At 39.9% G+C, this 13,151-nt stretch overlaps 1 long non-coding RNA gene across 1 annotated transcript; it reads left to right on the plus strand.

Annotated features, from left to right (window-relative positions):
• The first annotated feature begins 11,584 nt into the window (after window positions 1-11,584).
• LOC132107950 (uncharacterized) lies at window positions 11,585-12,914 on the plus strand. The gene is made up of 4 exons (XR_009424390.1): window positions 11,585-11,671; window positions 11,812-11,883; window positions 12,365-12,453; window positions 12,807-12,914. It is a non-coding gene; the product is annotated as an uncharacterized LOC132107950 (long non-coding RNA).
• Window positions 12,915-13,151: the final 237 nt, after the last annotated feature.

A 13,151-nucleotide genomic window follows, 5' to 3' on the forward strand; every position in this document is an offset into this window, starting at 1 on the left:
CACTGAGACCAAGTTTCTCGAGGTGATCGAGTAAAACGGCCCTGTGAGCTCCGCTCATGATTGAGCCAGAATCAGCCAGTAGTCCAAATAGTTCAGCACTCGCATGCCTCTGAGTCTGAGAGGAGCGAGTGCTGCGTCCATGCACCTCGTAAACGTACGAGGAGCTACGGACAAGCCGAACCGCAGAACTGAAACTGGTATGCCTGGCCCTCGAAGGCGAATCTCAAATATCGCCTGTGACTTGACGCTATCTGTATTTGAAAATACGCGTCCTTCAGATCTATTGACATGAACCAGTCTCCTCTACGAATATGCGCGAGGAGCTTCCTGGTCGTAAGCATTCTGAAACTACGTTTCACCAATGCCTTGTTCAGCTGTCTTAGATCCAGTATGGGCCTGAGACCCCCGTCTCTCTTGGGCACTAGAAAGTATCTGCTGTACAGCCCCCCCTCGCTTTAAGCTTGAGACACAGGCTCTACAGCCCCTTTGCTCAACAGTTTTGATATTTCGGCCCGAAGTATGTGTGCTACTTCTGTTTTGACCGTGGTTTCGACGCGCGCTAAAAAGCGCGGAGGGCGTCGAAAAAAACTGTAGCGAGTAGCCTCTCTTTATAATGCCTAGCACCCAATCCGAAACCCCTGGAAGCGCTGACCATGCATCTGCATGAATGGCTAAGGGCTGGATGCAAAGCGCTCTGTTGACTGGGCAACGGCGGCGCTTCTGTGTGCTGTAACATGGGCGTTACTGTTTGCTGGGCTTCTGAGCTTCTGGGCTTTCCTCGGAGCTCGCCCAGCTCTCACTGCCCGAAGCTAGCAGAGAGCGCGTGTCCTCCAGGGCGAACCGGCGAGCTCGGTTGAGCTGAAGACGGTTCCGGAATCCGCTGGAAGCTGCGCTTTTACGGCGCCTCAGCGCAGCGGAGAATGCAGGCTCAGAGAAAAAGGCCAAGCGAGTCCTCAGAGTCACCATGGCAACAGCTCGCAGTGAGGGCATCCGCCGTCAGCGAGCGCGAGAGCTGCATGATCTTCACCCAGACAGGAGACACAGATGACGTACCGGTCTCCCTTGCTGAGTGGGGCTCTGACGAGCCGCAGGAAGGCATTTTAAAAAAGACGCAAGCTCTTTTACGAGTGTGTGTCGCAGGGCGAACACACACACACGCATAAAGAACAGTTGGATATAACAGAATTGAAAGGATATGTGCGCCGGAGAGCGCAGCAGGAACGGCAGTGGAAGGCGGCGAAGGCCAGCAGCTTCAGAAGTGGCTCGTCCCGCTGAGATGCCTATCAGACGGCGCTTGCTTCTTTCGTGATCCAGCGATGCGTGAGCTTCGCTGATGAGATGAAAAATCAGGTGAGTCAGCCTTTTCGAGCTCCTTTTATAGGGTTGGGCCACACCCGTTTCGGCGGGAAGTGGCGTGAAGGGCGCGAAGCGCCCTTATTGGTCTGATATTGCATCAGCCTGCGCTCGATAGGCTGTTCACTTGCCGCAGAGCAGCCAATGAGCGAGCGAGCCGTCTCGCCTATGGCTGTGTACTGCTGCAAATGCGCTTTACAAAAATTCAAAATTAAGGATAATTTTTTGCTTCAGTATTTCGTGAAAAGAGACTTTTCCCGTAGCGTCTTAGCTAAGACGCAGTACGAGAGAACTCTCATAAGAGAACTGCATTATCCATCTCCGAAATATATCTAAATTACGGCCTATGCTCTCAATGCCAAATGCAGAAATGTTAATCCATGCATTTATGACCTTTATAGTATTTATAGTATTGTGTAAATGTTTTGCACATTTGCTTTTGTATGTTTTCAAATTGTACAGCACATTGGTCAACTACCTGTTGTTTTTAATTGTGCTTTATAAATAAATTACCTTACCTTTCCGAATTCCTTAGCCCATCCAAAACCTGAGAACAACTTGATGATGTAACAGAAACTATGGACTCTCTCTTTTCTAGCATCTTAAACACAGTTGCTGCTTTACGGTTAAGAAAGGTTAAGGAAAACAGTCTGACAGCATGGTATAATGAGCACACTTGCACCCTAAAGAGAGCAGCCCGGAAAATGGAGCGCAGCTGGAGGAAAACAAAACTAATGGTATTTCGTATTGCTTGGCAGGAAAGTAACCTATCTTACAGAAAAGCATGGTATTTATTCAATACTGTGGCTAAATTAACGAAAAATAAAACATCAACAAGTGTTGAGATTTCCCAACACCACAGCAATAATGACTTTATGAACTAATTTACTTCAAAAATCTATACTATTAGGGATAAAATTGTAACCATTCAGCCGTCAGCTACAGTATCACATCAGACTGTGCACTATAGATCCCCTGAGGTACAGTTCCACTCATTCTCTACTACAGGTCCTTCTCAAAAAATTAGCATATTGTGATAAAGTTCATTATTTTCCATAATGTAATGATAAAAATTAAACTTTCATATATTTTAGATTCATTGCACACCAACTGAAATATTTCACGTCTTTCATTGTTTTAATACTGATGATTTTGGCATACAGCTCATGAAAACCCAAAATTCCTATCTCAAAAAATTAGCATATCTTGAAAAGGTTCTCTAAACAAGCTATTAAGCTATTCATCTGAATAAACTAATTAACTCTAAACACCTGCAAAAGATTCCTGAGGCTTTTAAAAACTCCCAGCCTGGTTCATTACTCAAAACCGCAATCATGGGTAAGACTGCTGACCAGAAGGCCATCATTGACACCCTCAAGCGAGAGGGTAAGACACAGAAAGAAATTTCTGAACGAATAGGCTGTTCCCAGAGTGCTGTATCAAGGCACCTCATTGGGAAGTCTGTGGGAAGGAAAAAGTGTGGCAAAGAACGCTGCACAACGAGAAGAGGTGACCGGACCCTGAGGAAGATTGTGGAGAAGGACTGATTCCAGACCTTGGGGGACCTGCGGAAGCAGTGGACTGAGTCTGGAGTAGAAACATCCAGAGCCACCGTGCACAGGCGTGTGCAGGAAATGGGCTACAGGTGCCGCATTCCCCAGGTCAAGCCACTTTTGAACCAGAAACAGCGGCAGAAGCGCCTGACCTGGGCTACAGAGAAGCAGCACTGGACTTTTGGACAAATTTTGCATATCATTCGGAAATTAAGGTGCCAGAGTCTGGAGGAAGACTGGGGAGAAGGAAATGCCAAAATACCTGAAGTCCAGTGTCAAGTACCCACAGTCAGTGATGGTCTGGGGTGCCATGTCAGCTGCTGGTGTTGGTCCACTGTGTTTTATCAAGGGCAGGGTCAATGCAGCTAGCTATCAGGAGATTTTGGAGCACTTCATGCTTCCATCTGCTGAAAAGCTTTATGGAGATGAAGATTTCATTTTTCAGCAGGACCTGGCACCTGCTCACAGTGCCAAAACCACTGGTAAATGGTTTACTGACCATGGTATTACTGTGTTCAATTGGCCTGCCAACTCTCCTGACCTGAACCCCATTGAGAATCTGTGGGATATTGTAAAGAGAAAGTTGAGAGACGCAAGACCCAACACTCTTGATGAGCTTAAGGCCGCTATCGAAGCATCCTGGGCCTCCATAACACCTCAGCAGTGCCACAGGCTGATTGCCTCCATGCCACGCCGCATTGAAGCAGTCATTTCTGCAAAAGGATTCCCTACCAAGTATTGAGTGCATAACTGAACATAATTATTTGAAGGTTGACTTTTTTTGTATTAAAAACACTTTTCTTTTATTGGTCGGATGAAATATGCAATTTTTTTGAGACAGGCATTTTGGGTTTTCATGAGCTGTATGCCAAAATCATCAGTATTAAAACAATAAAAGACCTGAAATATTTCAGTTGGTGTGCAATGAATCTAAAATATATGAAAGTTTAATTTTTATCATTACATTATGGAAAATAATGAACTTTATCACAATATGCTAATGTTTTGAGAAGGACCTGTATATGAGAGGAAGAATTGTATAAATTGTTAAATAATCTAAACTAACAACATGTATGTAAGACCCTATTCCATCTAAGCTCCTAAAAGAAGTGTTTCCAGAAGTCATAGATCCTCTTCTGACTTTTAAATTCCTCATTGTCATTAGGATATGTCCCCCAAACCTACAAACTGGCTGTTATTAAGCCTCTCATGAAAAATAAAAAAAACAACTTGACCCAAAGAACTAGTGACTTATAGACCGATCTCAAATCTCCCTTTTCTGTCCAAGATACAAAAAAAGGTAGTATCCTCAAATTATATTCCTTCTTAGAGAAAATGGTATCTGTTAGAATTTCCAGTCAGGATTTAGACCAAACCATAGTACTGAGACTGCTCTCCTTAGAGTTACAAATGACCTGCTCATATCATCTGATCGTGGTTGTATCTCTCTATTAGAACTATTGGATCTTAGTTCTGCGTTTGACACTATTGACCACAACATTTTTTGCATAGACTAAAACACTTTGTTGGCATTAATGGAAGTGCATTAGCATGGTTTAAATCATACTTATATGACCGCAAACAATTTGTAGCAGTGAATGAAGAGGTATGATATATCGATCACAAGTGCAGTATGGAGTACCTCAAGTGCAGTATGGAGTACTATGGCTGTTACCCTTCATGCTTTGTATGTTACCCTTGGGAGATATCATCAGGAAACATGGTGTTAGCTTTCACTTTTATGCTGATGATACTCAGCTCAATATTTCTTCGTGGCCCGACGAAACATACCAATTTGAAAAACTAAAGAAATGCATAGTCGATATAAAAATGAGTAATTTCTTACTGCCAAATTCCGAAAAAACAGAGGTGTTAATTATAGGACCTAAAAACTCTGCTTGTAATAACCTAGAACTCTGTCTAAGACTTGATGGCTGCTCTGTCAATTCTTCGTCATCAATAAGGAACCTAGGTGTGCTATTTGATAGCAATCTTTCCTTAGAAAGCCACATTTCTAGCATATGTAAAACTGCATTTTTTTATCTCCGAAATATATCTAAATTACGGCCTATGCTCTCAATGCCAAATGCAGAAATGTTAATCCATGCATTTATGACCTCAAGGTTAGATTATTGTAATGCTTTATTGGGTGGTTGTTCTGCATGCTTAGTAAACAAACTACAGTTAGCCCAAAATGCAGCAGCAAGAGTTCTTACTAGAACCAGCAAGTATGACCATATTAGCCCTGTCCTGTAAACACTGCACTGGCTCCATATCAAACATTGTATAGATTTATTTTAAAATCTTGCTTATTATTTATAAAGCCCTGAATGGTTTAGCACCTCAGTATTTGAATGAGCTCTTGTTACATTATAATCCTCCACATCCGCTGCGTTCTGAAAACTCAGGCAATTTGATAATACCTAGAATATCAAAATCAACTTCGGGCAGTAGATCCTTTTCCTCTTCGGTGCCTAAACCCTGGAATAACCTACCTAACATTGTTTGGGAGGAAGACACACTCTTGCAGTTTAAATCTAGATTAAAGACCCATCTCTTTAACCTGGTTTACACATAACACACTAATACAGTATGCTTCTAATATCCAAATTCTTTAAAGGATTTTTAGGCTGCATTAATTAGGTATACCGGAACTGGGAACACTTCCCATAACACCTGATGTACTTGCTACATCATTAGAAGAATGGCATCTATGCTAATATTAGTCTGTTTGTCTAGTATTCAGAGGTTGCTGTAGCCCCCAGATCCAGTCTGTATTCAAGTCAGAGGGGCCACTGCAGTCACCCGGATCCAGTATCCAGACCAGATGGTGGATCAGCACCTAGAAAGGACCTCTACAGCCCTTAAAGACAGCGGAGACCAGGACAACTAGAGCCCCAGATACAGATGCCCTGTAAAGACCTTGTCTAAGATGACCAACGGGACAAGACCACAGGAAACAGAAGATTATTCTGCACAATCTGCAGCCTGGAATTGAACTGCTGGTTTCGTCTGCTCATAGGAGAACTGGCCCCCAACTGAGCCTGGTTTCTCCCAAGGTTATTTCTCCGTTTTGCTTCCTTGCCGCTGTCGCCTCTGGCTTGCTTCGTTGGGGTCACTTCATTTACAGCAGTATCGTTGACTTGATTGCTAATGATTGCACAGAGACTATTTAAACTGAACTGAGATGATGACATCACTGAATTCAATGCTGAGCTGCCTTTAACTGTCATTTTAACTTATTGACACACTGTTTTCCTAATTAATGTTGTTCATTTGCTTTGATGCAATGTTTGTGTTTAAAGCACTATATAAATAAAGGTGACTTGACTTGACTTTACCCTGTAGATGGAGCAGCTGTAAAGACTCCTGTAGAGGGGCCAAATATAATGACGCCACAGCTCAGGCTGTGGATGCCAAATCATGCATCTCACATGGAAGAGAATGCCCTTCCTCAATAGAGTTGGCCCGAGGGGCTGCTGACAGCAGCTGGATTAGCTAAGGGAACCACATCTGATAGCTTCAGATTGGGGCAACTAGGAGGACCAAGCACTGAACTGTCCCGATGAAGCAGAGCAATCGAAGAGAAGGCGTAGAGTCGAGCGCTGGGCCATTCGTGGGCCATAGCATTTTGTTCCCTCAAGAAACGTATTGGGCAGTTAGAGTTGTCTTCTGAGTCAAAGAAGTCTACTTCTGCCTTTCTGAAGATGGACCAAAGCATTCCAGCATAATCCAGGCCCTCTTTCGGGGGCAAGTAGAAAACTTGGTGTAGAAGGTGACTTGCTGGATGGGAGACAGAGAGCTCTTGGCTAAATTGAAGTTCAGCCCAAGACGCTGCACCAAGATCCTGCTCAAGATCCACTAATTTGCCATGATAAAACATAAAAATTACTATGAAAGGGTTAATTATATTAGGCTTAGTTTTTATATTCATAACAAAAGCACTACTTGGCTCTTTTGATACATTTTCTATATATATTTTTTAGTTTTGTATAAGAGGATGCATTTTATTTTGCTGTGTCCCATGCACTCGTCATTAACCTCTTAGCCTGCACCCCGACACCGGCATCCTCAACACCCCTCAACTCGCATGTGTCAATGATTACGAATAGATTAAATGAAATGGGCCAAATTTAATCTTGACAAACTACATATCATTACAAAGATCTAATTCCAAGCATCGATGACACATCACTGTTTTTCAATGGAAAGCTTATGAGGAATGTATTTGCTAGATTTGTGTAAGCAGTACACATCAAAACACAATGAATGAAACACAGAATAGGCCTACTGTACTTACAGAATAGGCCTACTGTACTTACTTTTATTGGGTTAAATTCAGTATTTTCTTACGCATTAATATGCCTCTTTGCATTGAATTTAAAACCCTTTTCTTCATTTAACCTTAAATACTACACTAATTGTATTAGGCTATACATAATAACGGAAAATAGGATACAATTCATAACAAAAACGGTTGATCTGCATGTTTGTCTTTGGTGTAATAATCAATGCATGTGTGTCTCACACACAATTTGTGAGTTAGCAACCCTGCTTTGTCATCGTTGACACAGAAAAAGCCTTCACCTGATGAACATGTTCATCAGTAATAATGTCCTAAAATAAATTAACACTGTTTTTGAGCAGTTAGGCCCTCTGTCCACCAAAGCGTTTTTAGGCAGCTGAAAACACCAGGCTAGAGCTTAGATTCTCTGCCTGAGCCCGAGCTCGGCACGTCCTGATTTTGCCAAGTGGGAGTTGACCTGAGACCAATACCTTTATGATGACCCTGGGGCAACAACTGCCTCAGCCAATCAACGTTTATGATGTCATCACCGTGTGCCCCCCGTCGAGTCCGCCAAATAAAAAAAAAAAAAAAAACACCTCCGTGCCATCAGACACCTCAAGGTAAGACCAACGGCTTTTTACATTCTATTAATTAACATGTGCCTTCTACCATGGCTGATGATGTTAAAATTCATATTTGTTTTTAGATTATGATTTGTCCACCATCGAAGAATAATTATTAGCTTGGATTGGCGAGTTAAGTAAATTGGCAGTTGCCAGCCAAAATTGATCAGCATCGCTTGACTCAAAAAAGAAAAATAAAAATACTGTTTAAATGTATATATTTGTTATAGACATAGTATGCATAGCTACACCGTATTCTCTTGGTCGGCGTTACGTCACAAATCATGTGACCTGCATAGCAACAAGCCGCCGCCGTGTTTGAAGGGTAAAACAAACCGAAGGCAATCAGGGCAAAGCCCGAGGAAAATCAAAAAAGTATCTATTCACAGAAGTTTTGTTGTGGATTATGTCAGTTATGGATACTAACGGACTACTTTGTATTAATGATGAATGGTATCTGTGTATGCGAATGTATGTCGGTGGTGAGAAGTGAAGTGAAAGTAATAAAACACTCATGTAAAGCGCTTTGTGACTAACGTTAGCTAACGTTACATGTATGTGAAAGGCGCTAGCAGCTATACAAATACAGATCTTCTTTCTTCTATTACAGAATGTCTTATCAATATATAGAAAGTCTACTTGCGTCTGCATTGACCAGGTACCACAGAAAGCTGTCGCTTGTAGGTTTAACATTACAATCTTGTCCCTATCGACATCCAGCGACACATCGAGTCCTGGGAGAACAACCCAAAGGCATGGCCCAGGCTCGAGTATCCAGACATATACAATTACCTCATCAAATCCCCTGGTGTGAACACCATGTGTACATACCATGTGTCCTACACTTGCAGTCATGTTTAAATACCCATCAAGCATCGATTACATTAACTGTTCATTTTGAAAAAAAAATGTTTATTCAAAAGCACTGTGTTACACAATGGCTGTAATGAGCTCAGTCTGTCAGTGGCACAGCTTGTACAGTGTCAGTGAGGGACACAGTTTTTTCAAAAAAGCAAAAATAGACTAACTGCAGAAACGTATCTTATTCCCCACACAACTAGTGCATTTCATTGTTGCTTATCAGTGTAGAGCTGCCGACCATTATGCATAGCAATGTCATAACATAGCAACAGAAAATTGAGTGGCCATCTCTGCAGTGGTATTATTTTGTTATTCTTTGATTTGCCGAATCATTGCTAATTTTTTAGGCATGATTCTCGGCAGTTTTCTCGACATATTTGCGCTCATTTGTCTTCCGCTTCGTGTTGCTTAATGGCGAGCGCTTGTTTGTTTTACCCTTCGCCGCGGTTGCTATGCGCGCGCAGTGCATTATGGGAGTAAAAGTCCCGGATGTCCGACCTCGAGAATGAGAGCTAATTTTCTGCTGGTGCGACAGTTTGTTAGCGCTCGCACTGGAGCCCCAGAATAGTAACGTTACGTTAACTTATCATTTGCGCGTCGCACTGACCATTCAGTGCGCGATTACCTGCGAGATCCAGGGAGAAACGTTTGAATTAGCTTATTTATTCTGTTACATTATGTTACATATATGTTGTCCTCAGACCATCATATTAATATGTTGACCTCAAGTCATCACTGATTTATTCTGTTACATGATGTCGTCCTCAGACCATCATATTAATATGTTGACCTCAAGTCGTCACTGATTTATTCTGTTACATGATGTCGTCCTCAGACCATCATATTAATATGTTGACCTCAAGTCATCACTGATTTATTATGTTACATGATGTTGTCCTCAGACCATCATATTAATATGTTGACCTCAAGTCGTCACTGATTTATTCTGTTACATGATGTCGTCCTCAGACCATCATATTAATATGTTGACCTCAAGTCATCACTGATTTATTATGTTACATGATGTCGTCCTCAGATCATCATATGAATATGTTGACCTCAAGTCATCACTAATTTATTATGTTACATGATGTCGTCCTCAGACCATCATATTAATATGTTGACCTCAAGTCATCACTGATTTATTCAGTTACATGATGTCATCCTCAGACCATCATATTAATATGTTGACCTCAAGTCATCACTGATTTATTCAGTTACATGATGTCGTCCTCAGACCATCATATTAATATGTTGACCTCAAGTCATCACTGATTTATTCTGTTACATGATGTCGTCCTCAGACCATCATATTAATATGTTGACCTCAAGTCGTCACTGATTTATTCTGTTACATGATGTCGTCCTCAGACCATCATATTAATATGTTGACCTCAAGTCATCACTGATTTATTCTGTTACATGATGTCGTCCTCAGACCATCATATTAATATGTTGACCTCAAGTCGTCACTGATTTATTCTGTTACATGATGTCGTCCTCAGACCATCATATTAATATGCTGACCTCAAGTCGTCACTGATTTATTCTGTTACATGATGTCGTCCTCAGACCATCATATTAATATGTTGACCTCAAGTCGTCACTGATTTATTCTGTTACATGATGTCGTCCTCAGACCATCATATTAATATGTTGACCTCAAGTCATCACTGATTTATTCTGTTACATGATGTTGTCCTCAGACCATCATATTAATATATTGACCTCAAGTCGTCACTGATTTATTCTGTTACATGATGTTGTCCTCAGACAATATAGTAAAATGTGTTCCAAAAATGGCTTTCCTGATGGTATAACTTAAATATAAAAAATAATCATATTTATATTAAGTATTTATCATTGCTTCTGTATTTAGGTTAAAGGACACCAAGTGGCAATAAGAGCACACAATGGAAGGTATGATTTTTTTTTTTACTTTATTTAATGTAATTTAACCATTTTTCATTTTTAACATGTTTTAAAATCTAACACAATGTATACCTTCACCTTACTGGCGGTTGGGGGAGAGGCTGATTATTTGTAAGCTACAAGAGAAGCAACTACTCACAGCATATTTTTATAAACATACATTTGCAATGTTATCAGATGGGCATTTTAAATTTTATTGATTTAACAATAAAACATTTGCTTATTTATTTATTGACCATTTTAAAACCCAATGTACTTGCAAAATGTGTAATCTATTAATTATTCTTCATCTTTGTAGATGTTAAGGCATTAAGGTGTCTCCAAAGTAAAAGGCCAAAGTTCACAATAGGAAGTGTGGGGCCATATAATATACAAGTCAAAAGTTTCAAAACTTTAATGGAGGACAGCGAGGTTTCTGACGAGGTAACTTAATGTCCTTATAGTAAGCTATGTAAATTCTTACACTACCACCAAAACAAACAACAATGGCCTCTGACTAGCATTTAGCCTTCAAATTTATTTTGAAGTTCTGCAAGGTGTTCACGAAGACATTTCTTTGCTAGTCAGATGCTGAAAAACACTGAAATACAAACAAACTGGGAAATTAAGCCCAGAATGCATAAAAATAAATAACATGCTTTGTGTGTTGGCTCTTGTCTAGCAGCAAAACATGCCTCCAACATCTGGGCATTTTGTACCTTAAAGGTCCAGTCTAGAACAGGACTGATGATAAATGACTTATATATTTCTATTTTACTTAAAATATAGAGCAGTTCAATTCTTTTACCTCACATTTTTCCTTGATATTTTCAGGTCATGGATTCCATATGTAATGTCCTTAGCAGGGTAAGTGTAATTTTACCAGCAATAATTTGAATTCTATTATACAGTATATATAATTGATTTGATACATGTTTATTTCTTCAACTCTATTAAAAAGGAAAATATTGTATCCCTCTACCTTAAATCAGGATCGCCCAGGTGTTGTGCACGTAAATCCTCAGGCACTCACAAAAATTCTGGAATGATCAAAAAGGGCAAAGAGCCACTATTTTCTCAAGGTATTTTGTCACTGACCTGCATTTTTTTGTTAGGTATTATGTTAATGAATAGCTGCTGCTAGGTTTCAGGAAACTTAATTAAACAGCATTCAGATTATATTTTATTCCTTTGATTTCTATTCTATTTCTCTGAATTACAGAATAACATTTTGAAAGAGGCAACAGAGATGTTTGGTGCTTATCTCGAGGGTGGCAATCATTGGAGCTTTTTTGTGAGTCAAACCTTTTTAAGGATAAATCATTTTCACATGTGGATTCTATTTCTGTCTTTATACAAAAATCTTAGTTATCTGCCAAATCACCTCTTCCAAATGATTCTATTTTATGTAACAATGTGTCTTAAACACCACAAAACCCATGAAAGTTAACAAATCTGACTAAAATGTTATGCTAGCATTTTAATTATGTTAAGATTAACATATTACAACTTTCAAGGCAAAATACAAAAAAAAATATTTTTATTACATGCTCAAATTATGAATTAAAAATATTGACACTGTGATGAGCTGCATCTCACATTAGTTTGTTTCATGTTCCTGGAACGCCTAGTAAGTACTCCAAACTTCAAAGAGTCAGTATCATTTATTCTGGTGCAATTTCCTGTGTTGGATCATGGAACTTGGAACATGTCGGAGTGAATATTGCAATAAGTGTCTAATGGTATTATTATAACTTCAAATATTTCTGTTTTAGCATTGCAATTTTGACAGAAGGTGCATCACCTACTTCAACTCCCTTGGAGAGACAGAGTGGCAGTGCCAAGCAGTTGCTCAACACTGGTGGTAGGTATTTATTGTTTTGTTTACTATAATGATATCCGTCATCTAATGGGCTAAAATCTACTATAAGGGCTAAATTGTGTAAATGGCAGTACCTGCCCTTCATTAACACTGTTGCCTCTAAGTCATTTTAGAGCTGATCAATTTCTAACCAACTTCCTAACAATTTCCTCACAACTCCCACTATTTACATTATACAGACCCACTCTTGCACCCCTCTCTGTAGATTAGATTTGCTACGAGGACGCAGCAGTTTTGACTGACATGGATATGGACATGGATATGACAAAATATTTATTTTAAAATTAACTGTTGAAGTTGGATGTTAGCCATGATTATGATTTTGTTGATTACAGTACATTTGCAGCTTCAAGGGGGGTGAAAGGAGAGTGGGACATTAAAACCACAAAACACACTTTACAATCCGATTCCGTGTCATGTGGTATCCACACACTTGCAGTAAGTTAATTTCTGTTATCCAGCGTAAATCACTGCAGGCATGTGTCAACCATTTTAATTTAAACCTATTATTATATATAATCTACCCTTGTACATTGATATATTAAAGCACCAATACTTGTCTGATTATTTTAGTGACATATGTAATTATTTTTCTGTATTTTTTCTCTCTTGTCAAAAAACTTTTGCCTTCCTTCAAGTTTGCCACTGAATTTATGAAGTCTGGTGGCTGCATTACCTCT

Source organism: Carassius carassius, chromosome 1 (genome assembly GCF_963082965.1).
Source record: "Carassius carassius chromosome 1, fCarCar2.1, whole genome shotgun sequence".
Classification (NCBI taxonomy): domain Eukaryota; kingdom Metazoa; phylum Chordata; class Actinopteri; order Cypriniformes; family Cyprinidae; genus Carassius; species Carassius carassius.